This window comes from Tupaia chinensis, unplaced genomic scaffold (assembly GCF_000334495.1).
Source record: "Tupaia chinensis unplaced genomic scaffold, TupChi_1.0 Scaffold145456_1, whole genome shotgun sequence".
Lineage (NCBI taxonomy): Eukaryota > Metazoa > Chordata > Mammalia > Scandentia > Tupaiidae > Tupaia > Tupaia belangeri.
Genome location: NW_006205314.1, coordinates 871301 through 890678, shown reverse-complemented (window position 1 = coordinate 890678; position 19378 = coordinate 871301). Strand labels below are relative to the sequence as shown.

Sequence of the window (19378 nt, the reverse complement as noted above, 5' to 3'; positions counted from 1 at the left end):
TTAGAAAAACTGTGGCACATATATTCAATGGAATACTATTCATCCATAAAAAACAACAAAGCCCTGACTTTTGACAGGAAGTGGATGAATATGGAAGACTTACTGCTGAGTGAAGCAAGCCATGCTATGAAAGAGAGGCATTGTATGTCTCCACTTAATATATACCATGTGTCTGCACTCTATGACTGAAACTAATTGTCTAAAGGATATAGAAACGCAGTATATAGATGTAAATACCAGATAAAGTGTGTGTGAAAGAGGAGGGTCTGAGGAAGGACATTTGGGGGAGGGACAGGGAGGAAAAACATTAATGGCACAGAGAGGTGTGGTATTATCTGTTGAATATCTTCGTGGTTTTATCGAAGGTGCTGGGGAGAGGTGTTCACCTGTTGAAATACCCATTTTGTAAGACAAATGATAATGTGATTGAATGTATGGAAAAAAATGAAATGAAAATAAATTAATTAATTAAAAAAATTATTACTACTTGTTAAGAACTTTGTGCTTCTCGTACTGAGTCAGGACTTAGCTTGCCAGAGCTCCATTCTTCATCTAGTTTCCTACTGGACTGTGAGCTCCTTGAGGGCAAAGCCTGTACCTTATTTGTCTCCTAGAGACCAGGGCAAAAGTGTATGCTTGGTAAATTATTGTTGAATAAATACTATCTTATTCTTTCTTCACCACAGTATTTCTGTCTTGGAAATGGATAATCAGGGAATGAGAAAAAGGGTAGAAAAATGTAGCTACAGAAAGAAGTACAAGCTGTGCTCTCTGTGTGTGTGTGTGTAGTGCATGGGCCAGTGAACCTGGGGATCTGGAAGTACCTGGCTCCCAAGGTCTTTGTTGGGCAAGGAGGATGGAACTTGGAATGGCAATGGAGGAACAGTGGGACACAGGATTCAAAGGCCCAAATCTGTGTAGCGGAACACCAAGGCAGAGCTTCTCAGTCTCACTTCCTCCCTGGGCCTCTGCCACACAGGTTGATGGGATTGGAAAGGCAATTGAGGGGCAGCAGGAAAGGCTAGGACAGATCCCTGATAAACTCTACTGTTTAAGGAACATGGAAAAGAAGAGTTCTGAATGAAAAACAAGGGACTGTGGCATGGCCATCCCCCCCTGGAGAGTGATTTATCACTTTTCCTCTCACTCCCTCTGTCTCTTTCAGTGAATGTACACACCCTGAGGCAAAATCCTAAAACCCAAAGCAAACCAAACAAACAAAAACCTCTAAAGTTTCTAGAATTGGAAAATAACCGCAAGCCTCTTCTACTTTATGTGTTCCCTTGCCACTTAAGTTTTAGCTCCAGGAAATCAGCCTTCTTAACTTTCTTGAAAGGTCAGCTATGCATTTATAAGGAATGTCTACTCTCATCGTTTCTATTCAATACTGTATTGAAGATCTAGTCAGTGCAATCAATTGAACAAAAGTGGGGGGGCCACTATGGCCTTGTGGTTAAGGCAGCCAGATCCCCAATAAGTAATCACATGGTTCAAATCCTGGCCCTGGCAGCTTGAAAAATATGCTGGGCATGTGTGTGTGTGTGTGCCCCAAATCCCTACACAGTGGAGAAATGGATGAGAAGAGATTGTTACATGACCACTGGGGAGGTGTTTTTGCCCTCTCTGTCTCCTTGTCTTGCTCTATCTGACAAGCACACATGTCCTCTGGCTGAAAGAGAAAGAAAGGAAGGAGGAAAGGAAGAAAAAAAGGAAGAAAGTAAGAGGAGAAAGAAAAACTTGTATTAGATAGAGGGAATCAAAACTGGTTATTTTACAGATGACTCTAATCTCTGCAGAAAATCCTATGATTTCTATGAAGAATAGTAGCACTAACAAGTGATTTTAGCAAGGTTTCAGGATAAAAGATCAATATACAAAAAATCAACTGGATTTCTATATACTGGCAATGAGCAAGTAGAAATTGAAAAAAATTCAGTCATAACATCATAAAAACATTAAATATTTAGGGGCAAATTTAACAAAAGATGTGAATAATCTATGCAATGAAAACTAACAAACAATGTTAAGAGAGATCAAAGAAAACCTAAATAAATGGAGATAATGTTATGTTCATAGGCAAATCAACTGGATTTCTATATACTGGCAATGAGCAAGTAGAAATTGAAAAAAATTCAGTCATAACATCATAAAAACATTAAATATTTAGGGGCAAATTTAACAAAAGATGTGAATAATCTATGCAATGAAAACTAACAAACAATGTTAAGAGAGATCAAAGAAAACCTAAATAAATGGAGATAATGTTATGTTCATAGGCTGAAAGATTAAATATTAATAATATGTCAGATCTCTCCAAAGTAATCTATAGATTCACTGCAATTCCAATCAAAATTCTAGCAGGCACTTTTCATAGAAATTGATCATTTAAAAATTCCTGTGAGAATACAAATGATCTTATTTATTTATAAATTTTCCCCAAGATTTTTATTTTTATTTTTTACATCTAATCACTGTATGTCTTTACAATGTACAACATGTTTTTTTCCAGCATGAAAATATTAGACAAGTCTAAGACATTACCATATACATTATCATCAACAGATAACTCAGAATAGCCAAAGAAACTTTGAAAAACAATAAATATGGTGGATTAAATTTGATTTCAAGATGTACCACTAAGCCACAGTACTCAAGACAGTGTGGTACTGGCATAAAGATAGATAAATAAGGCCCAGCTTCTGTGGCACAGTCAGTAGTGTATCAGAATGTGGTACTAGAAGCCACATGATGACTGAGGTTTGCCTGAAAACATGCTGGACTCATGTGTGCATGCCCAGGATCCTGTTTGATCAGACAACTGATTGGAGGAAATGGACTGCAGCATGGCCAAAACCTATGGAGGATTGCTCTCTCAAGCGCGTGTGCTTTCTTTCAGGTGTGCATGAATTCTATCATGAATAGACGAAAAATAAAAAGAGGGTGGACACTTCACCCCCACCTTTTTTCTCTTTTATTTATTTACATTTAATCACATGTCTTTACAGTGTGCAACATTTCTTTTTCCAGTACAAATACCATGCATGTCAGTCAAGACAAAGATATTACTGTATACATTATCATCAGCAAATAGCTTCTCAATTTTGTCAATTAAGCATACTGTTACTTATTCTGTGCTTCTCTTTTTCCCTCCCTACCTTCAATGCTAAGTTTTTTTTCCCCACATTTTATTGATTCACAAAAGATCTTAAACTGAAAATATTGGCAAAGCTAGAATCTAGTGACAAGTGCACTGATTTTTTTTTTGCCATAGGGTGGGCGCCACCACACCTCGCACTGTAATTTTTTTCTGAAACATTTTGTTATTTGCATTCCCCCTTTTACTAAAGCAATGTATAAACTAACTTATTTGCAAAGAAAAAAAATGAGGATATCTCAGTTTGGTCTGTTATTTGCACAAAAACCCATAAGAATTCAATTTCTGATGCAAGGCAACAGATATTTTCGTATTATTGAACTTACGCAAATTACCATTCTGCCTCAAAATAAGAATGCTCACAAATATTTTCTAATAGCAAAGGGGAAAGGAAGGGAGAAGAGTTTATGTTCAATTAATTTTTTTTAATTGCTGAATCTGACAAAAAGAAAACCAAAATCCTTAAATCTGGAAGACGAAGAATAGACGAAAATCAGTAATGTTTTAGACAAAGGTCATTGAATTCTGTCTCACCAGTTCAGTCTCATGTAATCTGTCTTTTGTTGAATTTGCAGTGTTACTGTGGTCTGATCTTTCCGTTTAAATCCTGGAAGTTAACATTCAACATTATTATTGATATTTCTGAACTTGTCCCTATCATTAAGTTGGCCCTTTTCTTGGTCATTTTTTGTTCTCTTATTTTTGTCTGTCTGTCTTTAGTTTTCCTGGTATAGCACTCTCTTCAGAACTTCTTGAAGAGCTGGTCTGGTGTTGGTAAATTCTTCCAGGTTTTGTTTATCTGGGAATGTTTTGGGCTTTTCTTCCCATATGAAGGATAATGTTGCTAGATATAGTATTCTTGGTTGAAATTGTTTTTCCTTTATTGCTTTGGATATATTTTCCCATTGTTTCCTTGCTTGTATTGTTTCTGATGAGAGGTTTGATGTTAGCCTGATGGGATATCCTTTGAAAGTAACTTGATGTCATTCATTAAGGGAAAAAAAGAGAAATGAAGATTTTGTACTGATAATTCAGCCTCCAGTCCCCAAATGGAGAGGCAAGGGGCAGGCCTTCAGAAGAAGACTCCTCTATTGCTTTTAAGAACTAGTCATTTCAGGGAAAAAAGAGAAATAAATGAAGTTTTTCTACTGATAACCCAGCCTCCAGCCCGCAAACTTGAGTGGTAGGGAGCCTCTCTAGCCTTCTTTCTGTCTGTCTCTCTCTGCCTCTCTCTCGATCTTCTCATTTTTTGGTAATTTTTCCTTAAAATATTTTTTTAAGGTAAAGTATTCTCTTGGCTTTCAAATCCTCCTTGCTAATAATCCCACCTCCTCCTTCCCTCTATGATAGGAAAGGGACAGGCCTTCAGAAGAGCTTTGGGGCAGAGGCTTTTCAGGTAAAGGGCCAGGGCTGGGCCCACCTCAGGTGCACATGGATTCTTGGTTCACTAGGGCACCCACTCTTATTATTTATTTATTTGTTTATTTATTTATTTTTTTAAAAAGAAAGAACTCTTATTATTTATTTATTTATTTATAAATTTTTTATCATCATAATCTTCTTTATATTACATTGGATTACATATAACTTTACATTGTATTACATTGTTTTTTCAAAAGGGAATGCCATGCATGTCAGTCAGTACAGAGACATTAATCTCCCCACTTCAACATTCAATATCTTTTCTGTTTTCCCCAATCATTATTTTTATTATTCTAATTATTTTTATAAAACAGTCAATTGTTATTTCTCGTTTTGCTTGTAAAAATACTTTGCCCATCATGAAATACTTCTCAGACCAATCCAGTTGAGAATACTATACATGTCATCATCAACAGTTAATAACCCCTATCTGTTTCTCACTAACGTCCTGTCTCTCTATTGTTCACTTGCTATCTTTCTCTATCCTCTTCTCTTCACTTACCCCATTCCACACTGTCCTATTCTCATTAAGTACCTTCACTGTGTTTATGTCCTCCGAATTTTTGCTCTCTATTATAGAGTGCGGATAGTCGGTATATATTGAGTGGATACATACAATATCTTTCTTTCATAGCCTGGCTTACTTCACTCAGCAATAGATCCTCCATATCTGACCATTTTCTATCAAATTCCAGGGTCTTGTTATTTTTTATGGCTGAGTAGTATTCCATAGAGTATATATACCACACTTTTCCAATCCATTCATCAGTTTGTGGACATTTAGGTTGGTTCCATGTCTTGGCAATTGTGAATAATGCTGCAATAAACATGGATGTGCAAGCACTTTTCTGACTGAGCGTTCTCCTGTCTTTTGGGTAAATACCCAGAAGTGGGATTGCTGGATCAAATGGTAGTTCTATTTGTAGATCTTTGAGGAACCTCCATATTGTTCTCCACAGTGGTTGAACTAGTTTACATTCCCACCAACAGTGTAGGAGGGTTCCCTTTTCACCACATCCCCGCCAACACTTATCACTTTTTATATTCTTAATCTTTGCCATTCTGACAGGGGTTAGGTGGTATCTCATTGTGGTTTTTATCTGCATTTCCCTTATGATGAGGGATGTCGAGCATTTCCTCATATGCTTTTTGGCTGTTCGTATGTCTTCCTTAGAGAGACTTTTGTTCAGCTCACTTTCCCATCTTTTAATCGGGTTAATCATTTTTTTTCGCATAAGGCACTTGAGTTCCCTATGTATTCTCGTTATCAGTCCCTTGTCTGAGGCATATTTAACAAAAATATTTTCCCATTCTGAGGGTTGTCGGTTCACACTTGTTACTGTGTCCTTTGCTGTGCAGAAACTTCTTAGTCTAATATAGTCCCACTTGTCTATTTTAGGGATTATTGCCTGTGCTTTGGGAGTCTTATTTAAGAAGTCTTTGCCTACTCCAATGTCTCCCAGAGTTTCCCCAGCATTTTCCACAAGTAGTTTTATTGTCTGAGGTCTTAGGTTCAGATCTTTGATCCATTTTGAGTTGACTGTTGTTAATGGTGAAAGATGGGGGTTCAGTTTCATCTTTCTGCAGGTGGATACCCAGTTTTTCCAGCACCATTTACTAAAGAGGTTTTCCTTTTCCCAATGGATTGACTGATATCCTTTGTCAAAGATCAGTTGGCTATAAGCTTTGGGAGTTATTTCTGGGGTCTCTATTCTCTTCCATTGGTCCACATGTCTGTTTTTATGCCAATACCATGCTGTTTTGATGACCACAGCTTTATAGTATATCTTGGGATCAGGGAGTGATATGCCTCCTACTCCATTCTTCTTACGCAGGATTGCTTTTGCAATACGAGGTCTTTTATGGTTCCAGACAAATTCTATAATTGTCTTTTCTAGATCTCTGAAGAATATCTCTGGTATTTTGATTGGAATTGCATTAAACATGTAGATTAATTTGGGTAGAATTGCCATTTTGATTATGTTAATTCTACCAATCCAGGAGCATGGGATGTCCTTCCACTTTTTTATGTCACTTTCAATGTCTTTTTTAAGATTCTCGTAGTTTTCTTTATAAAGGTCTTTGACTTTCTTAGTTAGGTTTATCCCTAGATATCTTATACATCTTGTGGCTATGGTGAAAGGGATTCCTTTCTTCAGCTCTGCTTCATTCAACTTGTTGTTCATAAATAGAAATGCTATAGATTTTTGGATATTGATTTTGTATCCTGCCACCTTACTGTATTCACTTATTACTTCAAGCAGTTTTTTCATGGATACCTTTGGGTCTTCTAAGTATACCATCATGTCATCTGCAAATAAAGATATTTTCAACTCTTCTTTGCCTATTCGAATGCCTTTAATACTGTTCTCTTCTCTGATTGCAATAGCTAAGACTTCCAGTACTATATTAAAGAGCAGTGGAGAAAGTGGGCAGCCTTGCCTAGTACCTGTTTTCAGAGGAAAAGCTTTCAGCTTTTCCCCATTCAGTATAATATTAGCTGTAGGTTTTTCATAGATTGCTTTTATTGTGTTCAGAAATGACCCTTCTATACCAATCTTACTGAGAGTCTTAATCATAAAAGGATGTTGTATTTTATCAAACGCTTTCTCCGCATCAATTGAGATGATCATATGGTTTTTATCTTTCTTTCTGTTAATGTGGTGTATTACATTTATGGTCTTGCGTATATTGAACCACCCTTGCATCCCTGGTATAAAGCCTACCTGGTCGTGATGAATGATCTTTGTTATATGTTGTTGGATACGATTTGCGAGTATCTTGTTGAGAATTTTCGCATCTATATTCATCAATGATATTGGTCTGTAGTTTTCCTTTTTTGTCATATCCTTATCTGTTTTGGGGATGAGGATGATGGAGGCTTCATAAAATGAATTTGGAAGGTTTCCTTCCTTTTGAATCTTTAGAAATAATTTTAGTAAGATAGGGGTTAATTCTTCCTTGAAAGTTTTGTAGAATTCACAAGTGAAGCCATCTGGGCCTGGGCTTTTCTTTGTTGGGAGATTATTAATTACTGATTCAATCTCCTGGCTTGTTATAGGTCTATTCAGATTCTCTATGTCTTCCTGATCCAATCTTGGTAGTTTATATGCATCCAGGAATTTGTCCATCTCCTCCAGGTTATCTTGTTTGTTGGCGTAAAGTCGCTCATAGTATCCTCTAATGATATTATGTATTTCTGCTATGTCCGTGGTAATATTGCCTGTTTCATCACATATTTGATTAATCTGGTTTCTTTCTTTCTTCTTCTTGATCAGTCTAGCCAATGGAGTATCGATCTTGTTGATCTTTTCAAAGAACCAGCTTTTGCTTTCATTTATTTTCTGTATGGTTCGTTTATTTTCTATTTCATTTATTTCTGCTCGAACCTTTATTATTTCTTTTCGCCTGGCATTTTGGGGGTTCGTTTGTTGTTGTTTTTCCAGTTCTCTGAGGCATGATGATAAGTTATCTACTTGCCATCTTTCCATCCTTTTCTTATGTGCACTAATTGCTATGAATTTCCCTCTTATGACTGCTTTTGCTGTGTCCCATAGGTTCTGGACACTTGTGTCCTCATTATCATTTGTTTCCATAAATTTGTTTATTTCAGCCTTAATTTCTTCAGTAGTGAAGAAGTCATTCAGAAGTAGGTTGTTCAGTTTCCATGTGTTCGTGTGTTTTCGGGGTTGTTTCTTGAAATTAATCTTGAGTTTAATTCCATCATGGTCAGAGAAGATGCTGGGTACAGTTTCTATGCCTTTGAATCTGTAAAGGCTTGATTTGTGTCCTAATATATGATCTATCTTTGAAAAGGTTCCATGTCGGGGTGAGAAAAATGTATATGTTGTGGATGTAGGGTGGAAAGTTCTATAGATATCTGTCAAGCCCATTCCATTTATAGTATCATTTAAGTCCTGTATCTCTCTATTTATTTTCTGTCTAGAAGATCTGTCTATAGGAGATAACGGGGTGTTGAGATCTCCAACAATTATAGTATTTTTCCCTATGTCTCCTTTTAGCTCCAGCAGTCTTTCCTTCACATATTTAGGCGCACCTGAGTTGGGTGCGTAGATATTTATAAGGGTTATATCTTCTTGCTGGATTACCCCATCTACTATTATATAATGCCCTTCTTTGTCTCTTCTTACAGTCTTTGTTTTAAAATCTATTTTGTCTGAGATCAATATCGCTACTCCAGCCTTTTTCTGATTTCCATTTGCATGGAATATCTTTTTCCAGCCCTTGACTTTTAGTCTATGTATATCTTTATCCATAAAGTGAGTTTCTTGTAGGCAACAGATAGAGGGTTTCTGTTTTCTTATCCATTCAGCTAGTCTATGTCTCTTAACTGGGGAATTTAATCCATTGACATTCAATGTAATTATCGATATTTCCATACCTGATCCTATCATTAAGTGAGCCATTTTCTTAGTTGTTTTTTGTTCTCGTATAACTGTCTCTGATTTTTTAGTTTTCCTGGTATAGTACTCCCTTCAAAACCTCTTGAAGAGCTGGTCTGGTGTTGGTAAATTCCTTCAAATTTTGTTTATTTGAGAATGTTTTTATCTTTTTTTCCCATATAAAAGATAATTTTGCCGGGTATAGTATTCTTGGTTGAAATTGTTTTTCACTCAACACTTTGACTATGCTTCCCCATTCTTTCCTTTCCTGCATTGTTTCTGCTGAGAGATCCGATGTTAGCCTGATGGGGTGACCTTTGTAAGTAACCTGGCGTTTCCCTCTTGCCAACTTTAGTATCTTGTCTTTGTCTGTTGTTTTTGCCAGTCTGGCTATGATGTGCCTTGGAGATGATCTTCTTGGGTTGATTCTACTTGGGGTCCTCTGTATTTCTTGGGTCTGGATATTTGAATGCCTTTCTAGATTTGGAAAGTTTTCTTCCAGGATCTCATGGAATAAATTTTCCAGGCCCTTATTATTTTCTTCCTCCTCCGGAATACCAATTATCCGAATGTTGGGGCGCTTGATGGTGTCCAGTATTCCTCGTATATTATCCTCATTTTTCATGGTTGTTTTCTCAATCTTCTTGATACTTTTATCTAGGTCAGATGTTTTGTCTTCTACGTTAGAGATTCGGTCTTCTGCCTGGTCTAACCTACATTTAATGCTTTCAAGGGAGGTTTTGATTTCCTCTATCACATTCTTCAAACCTAGAAGTTCCATCTGGTTCTTGTTTAGGGTATCCATTTCTTCTTTCAAGTCATTAAAGGACTTCCTCATCTCCTGGAGCTCCTTGTCTCTTTTCTCTTCCATCTCAGTTAGTTTGGTCACTACAAATATTCTGAATTCCTTATCAGACATGTCCACGATGTCCATTGTATGTGGGTGATGTGATGTAGGCTTGATGATTTCCCTTGAGGGAGAGGCCTTTTGTTGGTTGCTCATATTTCTTGAGCCTTTGCGATTGTTCTTAAAAATATGGAACGCTTCACGAATTTGTGTGTCATCCTTGCGCAGGGGCCATGCTAATCTTCTCTGTATCGTTCCAATTTTAGTATATGTGCTGCCGAAGCGAGCACTATTTATTTATTTTTTAAAAAAGCTAACCAGCAGTTAGCTTAATGGCTATGTTGCTGGACTCCCACGTAGTCAACCGCGGTTCACGTCCCGGACCCAGTGGCTTAAAACTCACGCTGGGCGCGTGTGCGTGTGTGTCCAAGATCCCGAGAGGAGAATGGAGGAGAAGGGATTGTGGCGTGGCCATCCCCCTGGGGGGTGATTTCTCGCTTTCTGTCTCTCTGTCTCTCTTTGTCTGTCTGGCGAGTGCACACGCCCTACAGCAAAGACCTCTAAAAAAAAAATAAAGAAAGAACAGAACATTGAGTTTATAAATAAACCCACATGTGTGGTCAATAGATTTTTGGAAGTGCAAAGATTATTCTGTAGAGAAAGTATGGCCTTTTCAACAACTAATGGTGCTGAAATAATGGTGCCAGAACAATTTGGAGAAGTAAGAATGACAACAACTGTAAAGAAAAGCCAAAACCAACCAAACAAAAACATCTACTTTGATCCCTATCTTGCACCATATTAAAAAAAAAAAAGTTAAAATGGGTCATAGACCTGAATGTAGGACCTAAAGCTATAAAAATTATGTAAAAAAAGAGAAAATATTTGGGACTCAGGGTTAAGCAAATATTTATTTGATAAAACACCAAAATAGCATGATCCATAAAAGTTAAAGTTGATAAATGAAACACTGTCAAGATTCAGAAGTTTTATTTTTTGAATGTATTGTTAAGAGAAGGAAAAGACAAGCTATAGACTTGGATAAAAATATTTGCACATCATATAGCTGATAATGGGCTAATGTCTAGGATACATAAATTAATCTTAAAATTCAATGATAAGAAAACAAACCACCCAATAAATAAAAGAAGCAAAAGATTTGAACAGATACTTCACCAAAGGGTGGGGAGAATATATATAATGTATTTAAAGTTTATTTGTTTATTTTTCTATCAGAAAGACAGAGAGAGGAAGAGACAGACAGACAGATGGAGACCTCCAATAGGGTCCTGTGTTGCTATCCACCTACAATCTCAGCTGACCTGGACCATAGGCACATGCACACACTGGGCATGACATGACATGCTCAGGGATGTCCTGAGATGTAAACCTAGGTCCTTTCCCATATGGGCCCAGTTGTGTTGTTGCTGTGCTACTATCTGGTCCCACCAAGGAAGAGAAATTGATGTCAAATAAACACATGGAAAGATGCTCAATGTCATTAATGAAATGCAAATTAGCACTTTGATGAGATGCAACTACCCATTCACTAGAATACTCAAATTCAAAACATCAACCATAATAAGTATTGGCAACTAGAATACATATACATTACTGTTGGGAATATAAAATGGTACAACCATTTGGAAAATACGTTGGCAGTGCCTTTAAAAATTAAACATGCACTTATAGTATGAATCAATCATAGCACTTCTAGGTGTTTAACTGAAATCAGAAAGATGGCCATTCAAAGACTTGTAAAAAATTTAATAGTAAGGTCATTTAAATAGCCCAAATGTCCATTAACAGAGGAATGGATAAACAAACTGCCATACATACATACAATTGACTACTACTTAGCAATAAAAATGAACTATTGATACATACCAATATGAATACCATATGAAGGTACGAATGAATCTCAAAATAATTAGGCTAAGTGAAAGAAGCAAGACAAAAATAAGAGTACATGCTGTATGATTCTCTTTATATAAAAATTTATAAAAAGCAAACTATAGTGACACACGTTTGGTGATTAGAGTGTGGGGAGGGATGGAAAGTAAAGGTTACAGGGGAACAAGAAAACTTTATAGGGTAGTGGATATGTTCTTTGGGGTGATGATTTCACAAGTCGGTACAAAACTTAAATCAGCTCATATGTATATTGGGGGCCAGCAGGTGGCTTAGTGATTACGGCACTGGATTCCCACATGACTAACCACAGTTTATGTCCCAGATCTGGTGGCTTACAAAGCACACCAGGTGCATGTGTGTGTGTGTCCAAAATCCCAGGAGGAGAATGGAGGAGAAGGGATCACAACTTGGCCATTCCCCCTAGGGGGTGAATTCTCACTTTCCCTCCCACTGTCTCTCTGTTTCTCTCTGGTGAGTGCATGTGTCCCCCTGGCAAAAATCTTTAAAAATAGATAAATAAATATCTACATTTAATTGTATATCAGTTATACCTCAGCTACTGAAACAGTTGATTAAAAAAGACAAAGATATTAAAAACCCAAAAAATAAAATGGGACACAACAGATTGTCTACCTTGAATTCAAGCTTACCAATCTGTACCAAGTTTCACTGTATCTTACCTTTCCAAACTGAGGCACGTTTCTGTGACTCCACTGCCTGGCTTTACCGATGACTGCTCCTGCCAGAGCAGGTCTGTCTCTGTGGGAAGGCCTTCATATTTACTTTTTCCCCCATCTCTGTGAATCTAGAATCATTTTGAAGTTTTGGGGAGTCGTTTATAATTTACCTGTATAATAACATCTAAAAAAATAAAGTGGATTTCTATATAAAATGAATGCAGGACAAACTGTAGTGTTCTTTATTTTGCAGTGAGAACATCAGAAATCCAAGTAAAAACTGGTTCAGTGCTGCAGATAAAATGACCAGAGATACATAAATTGGATGACTCCTTTTATGAATGCAATCTTAAAATATAACCCATTCTGATTCTTACAAACTCACTCTCATTTGGTCTATTTTAATCCTCCTAATTTATTTTAAAGCTGATATCATATCTACTCTGCTTTAAGTATTATAGTTGTTTTTGGCCAATAGCAATACAATCCTGATGTGATCTGAATATCAGAAAATGTTCTAATAAAGAAAACAATTAAATATTAGAACAGTCAGAGATGCTTAGTAAGAGTAGACTCAATGACAGAGACCTTTCTTGCCTTCAGTCTTGAGGATTCTGAGTCATCTTATAGTACATGAGTTCTTAACTTAGAATATGATCATCCCTTGAAAATGCAGGCAAGGGACCAGCAGGTGGCAGAGTGGTTATGACGCTGGACTGCCACATGGCCAACTGTGGTTCAAGTCCTGAACCTAGAGGCTTGAAAATCATGCCAAGCCCATGTGCATTTGTGCCCAATATTCCAGGAGGACAATGCAGGAGAAGGGATTGCAACATGGCCATCCTTCCTGGGGGTGATTTCTTCCTTTCTCTCTCACTGTCTCTCTCTGTTTCTCTCTGGTGAATGCATGTGCCCTATGGCAAAAACCTTTAAAAAGAGAGAGAGAAAATGCCGGCAAATTTGTGTATGTAAGTGAATTTTACTATAGAGAAAGTTCAAATTTTTCTTGATTTCATTTCCACAGGTACTTGGTATTTCCCTTTCTAGCCAAGGTCCTGTGAGAGCATGATGTGTTTCTCTAGCTATGTGGGCTTCTGACCTCAGGACCACTGCCTACATGGCAAAGACTAGGCTTTAGCAATGACAAGGATGCTCTCATTCCTCTGGAGGCTTCCGACTCTGAAATATCTTGTCTCCTTCACATTCTTTGACAGAGGCTGAAACTTGGACCCCATGATGGCATTTCCCACAGCCATATCCCAACTCCCTATAATTGATCAGTTCTTTCTCTATGAAGTTATAGTCACTCTTATGATAGATCCTCAGGTCAATAAAAGACCTTAGAAGTCATCTAGTCATTCACCATCCTCCCAAACATGACATTCATAGATCAGAACTAAAACCCAAGGATTGCTCTTTCCACAGCACCTTGTTGTCATATTGCCAGGCATAATGTCTTATTTTATCTGACCATTCATTCATTCATTCATATTTCATTATAAACAGTCATGAATGCCTATAAGGTGCCAATCACTGTGTTCAGTGCTAGGAAAAATATTGACAGGAACAAGCCATCTCTGTTCTGAGATGCTCCCAGGGTGTAGACTAAGGGTTGTTTCTTGTAGTAGTGACTTGGGATTAATTCAACAGAACAGGTTGATCATCAATACCATTATGCCAACCTCTGGGTACTCACCCACCTGTACTTAGCCACCTAAGGTCCAAAATGCTTTGGAACAGAGGCAATGCATAGCATTAAATGCCATTTTGTTGATTTGTGACTTCAATACACAACTTTTCATTGAGCACCTGCTGATTCAGTCCTAACAAAGATGGAATTAATAATGAAACAGGAAAGTTCAGGTTCCATTGAGTAATTCTGTACATGTTCATTATGAGAGGTAATCCTATATTAACTATGATCATCCTTCACAATGGTCATTTATATATTACATTTGATTTTCATAACTGTATAAGCTAGGAGGATGAAAATTATTATCCCCATTTAATGAGGCTCAAAGTGCCTAGGATACACTAAAGTTGAAGCACTTGATTTCTAGTGCTTTAAAATTCTACGTGCGTGTTTGCTATTATCACATCCTTTCTCCATTCATAACTCTAATGATTTTTCATATTCTTTTCCTTAAATTAAATGCTACGATTTTTTTTTTTTTTTTTTGGAGAGGTTTTCGCTATAGGGTGCGTGCGCTCGCCAGAAAGACAGAGAGAGACAGAGAGACAGAAAGTGAGAAATCACCCCCCAGGGGGGATGGCCATGCTGCAATCCCTTCTCCTCCATTCTCCTCTCGGGATCTTGGACACGTATGCACACACGCCCAGTGTGAGTTTAAGCCACCAGGTCTGGGACTCGAACCGCAGTTGACTACATGGGAGTTCAGTAACATAGCCATTATGCTAACTGCTGGTCCCAAGCTATGATTCTTTAAAAAATGTTCATTTCTTCCATGAGTACGAGATACACAGAGAAAAAGACACCCTTAACAAGGTCTTCACACTGTGACCCACACCTTCTCTTTAGCCGGCCCTCATCATGGGCAGGTGCACTCACCCGGAATACTCAGGGAGGTCCCAGAACGTGAATCCAGGACCCTTCCCATGTGGGTCCAGTTGCATTACAATTGTACCACCACCTGCCCCTAGAGCCACATTGGCCTTGTAAGGCTACACTCAATCTGGCCATACCTCTTGGCCTTCATCTCCTACCATGCTTCCCTTAGCTTACTCAGCTCCAGTGATGCTGGCCTCCTCGCTGTTCCTTGAATATGTCAGGCATCCTCCTGCCTTAGGGCTTTGTTGCTGGCTGGTCCCTCTGCCTGGATTGTTCTAGGTAATTCAAGCAAACAGAGGTTTATTCAGCTCATGGGTTTGGAGGTCCAAGATCCAGGGGCCACATCTGATGAAGGTCTTCTGGTGAAGGTGAAGGTGGAGGGCAAGAGTGCATGCAGAACAGAACATTTCTCTGTTTCATACCCTCTTCTTATAAACCCTCCAGGACTCAATCATGGAAGCCCCATTCTGGTGACTAATCACTTCCCAAAGGCCCCACCACCTTTCAACATCATAATTGGATTAAGTAACCTTGGAGGAGTTTTCTCTTTAGATCTTGTGGATTATCAGAAAAATCATGACGTATTTTTCTATATAAAAATGTGTCATGACTTTTCCAATGACCCAATATTTAGGCCATGAGTATTTTTGGAAAAAAGTCTCATTGTGTATTATTGTATTTGTGTATTATTCATATCTAGAGAACATTGTAAATTTAATTAAAAGCAGATTGTAAATGTAAATTACTAGTGTACCCCAAATTACACAGGCATAGAATTATACCCTAATGTCTATTCTTCCTTCTTCTGTGATTACATCTGGCATCTGAGCAACAGAGGAAGCCTCAGGGACAAAAGCTTTCTGTAAGCAAGAGTTTGTAGAAAAGGTTTGCAAGGCATTCGAGGCTCAAAGAGGAGTAGCAGAAAATTGGGAGGGGGGATAAAAACAAAAACTACACTTAGCTTATGGAAGAAAACAATTTCCTCACATGATTATCATGTTTTCAAGGATAACAGAATATCTGTAGACATAGCATCAGAAAAAGCAGGAGGAGATTGTTTTTGTTGGAGAGTCAGTAATGAGCAGAGAAGGCTTAAAGACTGACTTCTTTGGGGGGATTAGAACTTGATGGGGTGACCTGAATTTACATTAGTTTGTCAGAGTGCAAAGGATCTTTTCCCTCCTGACTGTGGGATGTAAGGTGTACACTTACTAATAGTGGCTTCTGAGTAATGTGGCATTTCTGCATTGCATGACTCTTTAGAATTCCAGAAAGGAAGAATAGAAAAAAATAAGAGGAAATCACCAAAACAATAATAAGAGAAAACCTCCTCGATCTAAAGAAAAATATAAACCTTAAGTTTGAAAGAGCCTTCCAGTTGCCCAGTACAGCAAATGAAAAGAAATACCCGGTAATGTATATTATGTGAAATTTCTAAGTACCCGTGACAAAAAGATTCTAAATACATCCAAAGAGGGGGTAAAACAGGTCGCATTCCATGAAGAAGATTTTCAAAATATGACTGAAAATTATTTTTGACATAGAATTTTCTATCTTGAAGATAATCAGTCAAGTGTGAGGGTAGAATAAAGGCCTTTTCAGGTAATCAGGAATTTAGAAAGTGAAATCCCCATGCACCTTTCTTTAGTACATTCAGATGTGTATGTGTGCAAGAATGAGGTCTAAACCTAGAAATAGGGAGACATGGGGAATAGGAAATAGTCAATCCAACTGAGAGGAACAATGAAAGGAAACCCTGAGATAACCACTGAGTATAAAGCCTAGATGCAGCTGGACAGAGGAGTGAGCAATGCAAGTAGAACAAAAATGTTGTGTTAGGAAAAGAATATAATAATACATTATTTAATTGTATAGTAAGCAATATTTAATAGCTATTGTAATGTAATTATTATAAATTTATAATAAACTATGATGAAGTACTTATATAACAGAATGTAAAAGTTTTCAGCCTTGACAATAGCAAAATATAAATATAGGCTCTGTGTTTGTGATGCTTTCAGTTGTGTACTGGACTACAGAACTGGAAACCATGTGCTGACTGTGGTTGGAGTCCCTGGCCCAGTCGACTTGAAAACACACACACATACACACACACATACTGGGTACCTGGGCATATGCCCAAGATCCTGGTGGTTAGGAGGACTGCAGGAAATGTATCACAGGCTAACCAAGCCCTGTGGAGGGTGCTTCCCTCTTTGTCTCTCTTGTATGCATGCACTTCTATCATGAAATATATAAATGTAGCACATAGACAGCAACAATTAGGTATAAGAGGGTTTTAAACAAAATTACTCATGATACTGTTAAAGATGGTTAGGAAGACTTTATTCAAGGAGGAGGGGAATGATATAGATCTTGCAATGGGAGGGAGATTGGACTGAAACTACAACAAGGGCAAGTGGGGATTTGTAACCAGGTGCAGGGTGAGGATCAGTGGATGGAAACTTACTAAGAAGAAACATCAAGGATAAGTGTTTTTTGGCTAAATTGACTTGATGTGATTATTTCCAAAGGCACTTTCAGCTGACTAAAGTTTTGGTTAAAAAGGAGAGTCTTTGTCAAGCGGAAAGAATTAAAGGGAAGAGTAATAGTGTTACATCATCATTTTGCATGGAGAGTCAAGGGATCTTATCTATAGCCCAAAGAACAGGAAATGAAAGTGTAAGTACAGGAATTCCTCATTATCTGAACCTAATCAATCTCTGAAAACATGTTGGAAAGCAAATATTCAGATAACAGAAGAGCGTTTTCCATGATTTCAATGGGGGAGAAGAAACAACACTGCATTTGTGGCCCATTTAAAACCCCCAACTCATTTTCCTACAGATTACTAAAACACCCTGAAACATTTATATAACAACCCACCCAGGATTTATACATGATCTAAAACATTTTAAACATCAATTATCTCATTATTTAACAGTTAAGGAACTCATTAGTGGGTATATTTATGAGCAATAGACAATAACACTGTAGAGTATTAGATATGAACTTGATTTTTCCTGTGCCCTTCAATGACACAAGCTGTAATGGAACCGAACGACATAATGACACATTATAGATAACATCTTAATCAGACTCAGGCTTGGCAGTTCTCCTAGGAACTTGGCAGAAGCAAATACTAGGACCCTCAGGGCAAGAGTGGGGAGAATAATAGCAATAATGCCTGGATATTTAAACAAGGCTCAGCCTCCTGCAGGAGTAATTCACAACGTAAATGTTCTGGCTGACATCCCATGAAGATTCACTAGAACAAGTTCTCACATCAGAGACTGGTTTTTGGACAAATATTTTTGCAAGGGGCTATAGCCAATTCCTAGAGCTCACATAGCTAGGTAAATGCAACCCATAGAGAAAACAAATGGTTATAACCGAATGGAGAAGGGAGAGGAGAGAGTGTATGGAGGGTGATGCCCCTGAGTTAAAGCCTCACTGTGCAGAGCTGTCAATATACACCTTCACGAATGATAAGGCCCCAGCAGCAGTAGAAGCAGATGACTGAGAGATGTGCTGCAAGTGAGTAGAAGATAAAAATTGGAATGAGCTACAAATGTTTAAAAGGTCCTTCTGGCGAGCCGAACTGGAATCTCTAGGGGAATATTGCTTTGCATCATTAGTCTTTATGTTGTTTGATGTTTAAAATTACAATACATATTTTTTGCTAAAAATAAACTTTAATAATTTGTTTTTTAAAAGGCAAACCCGACCAAGTTACACAAAAGCTAAAATCATCTCTGTAGCACTTCCTCACCCTGCCCCTCCTTCTTCACTTCCTTCTAGAGTTCATCTTCCTTAACTTTTCAGTATTTGTCCCCTCTTCCCTTTTTTTGTTATATGGTGTAAGCACTTGCCAGAGAGAGACAGGCAAAGGGAAAGTGAGAAATCATCCCCCTAACCCCCGGGGTGGGATGATACCACGATCCCTTCTCTATTCTCCTCTCTGGATTTTGTGCATACACACACACATGCCCAGCATTATTTTCTCAAACTGTGCACTCAGTCATGTGGGATCCAGCCTCCTTAACCACCACACCACTTGCTGGCCCGGGCCATGGGTTCTTAATGCCTGTCCCGCCTCACATGTGTACATCCTCACAGAATGACCTGAGTGTGCCGTGCTCATTCATGCCTCTGCACAATTGCATAGGCTTTCTTTCTTCCTGCACTACTTTTTACCTGTCTTCGCCTAACTCCTATAGGCCCATAAAAGACTCAGCTTTGGGAAAGCTACCCTGAGTCCCCAGGCTGAACGTGATGCTCCTGTTTTTTGCCGTGCATAACTCTATCCTGAAACTTGTCCCATTGTATATTCTTGATTCTTTTGTTAAAGATCAATTGATTGTAAAGGTATGGATTTTTTGGTGGACTCTC

The 19378-nt window shown here is 38.0% G+C and overlaps 1 non-coding gene and 1 pseudogene across 1 annotated transcript; one reads left to right on the top strand and one right to left on the bottom strand.

Annotated features, from left to right (window-relative positions):
- LOC102469311 (E3 ubiquitin-protein ligase RNF14-like) overlaps positions 1-19378 on the top strand; it is a 64727-nt pseudogene that overhangs the window by 35028 nt on the left and 10321 nt on the right.
- LOC114006043 (U6 spliceosomal RNA) lies at positions 10010-10116 on the bottom strand. Its single transcript, XR_003547813.1, has one exon. It is a non-coding gene; the product is annotated as a U6 spliceosomal RNA (small nuclear RNA).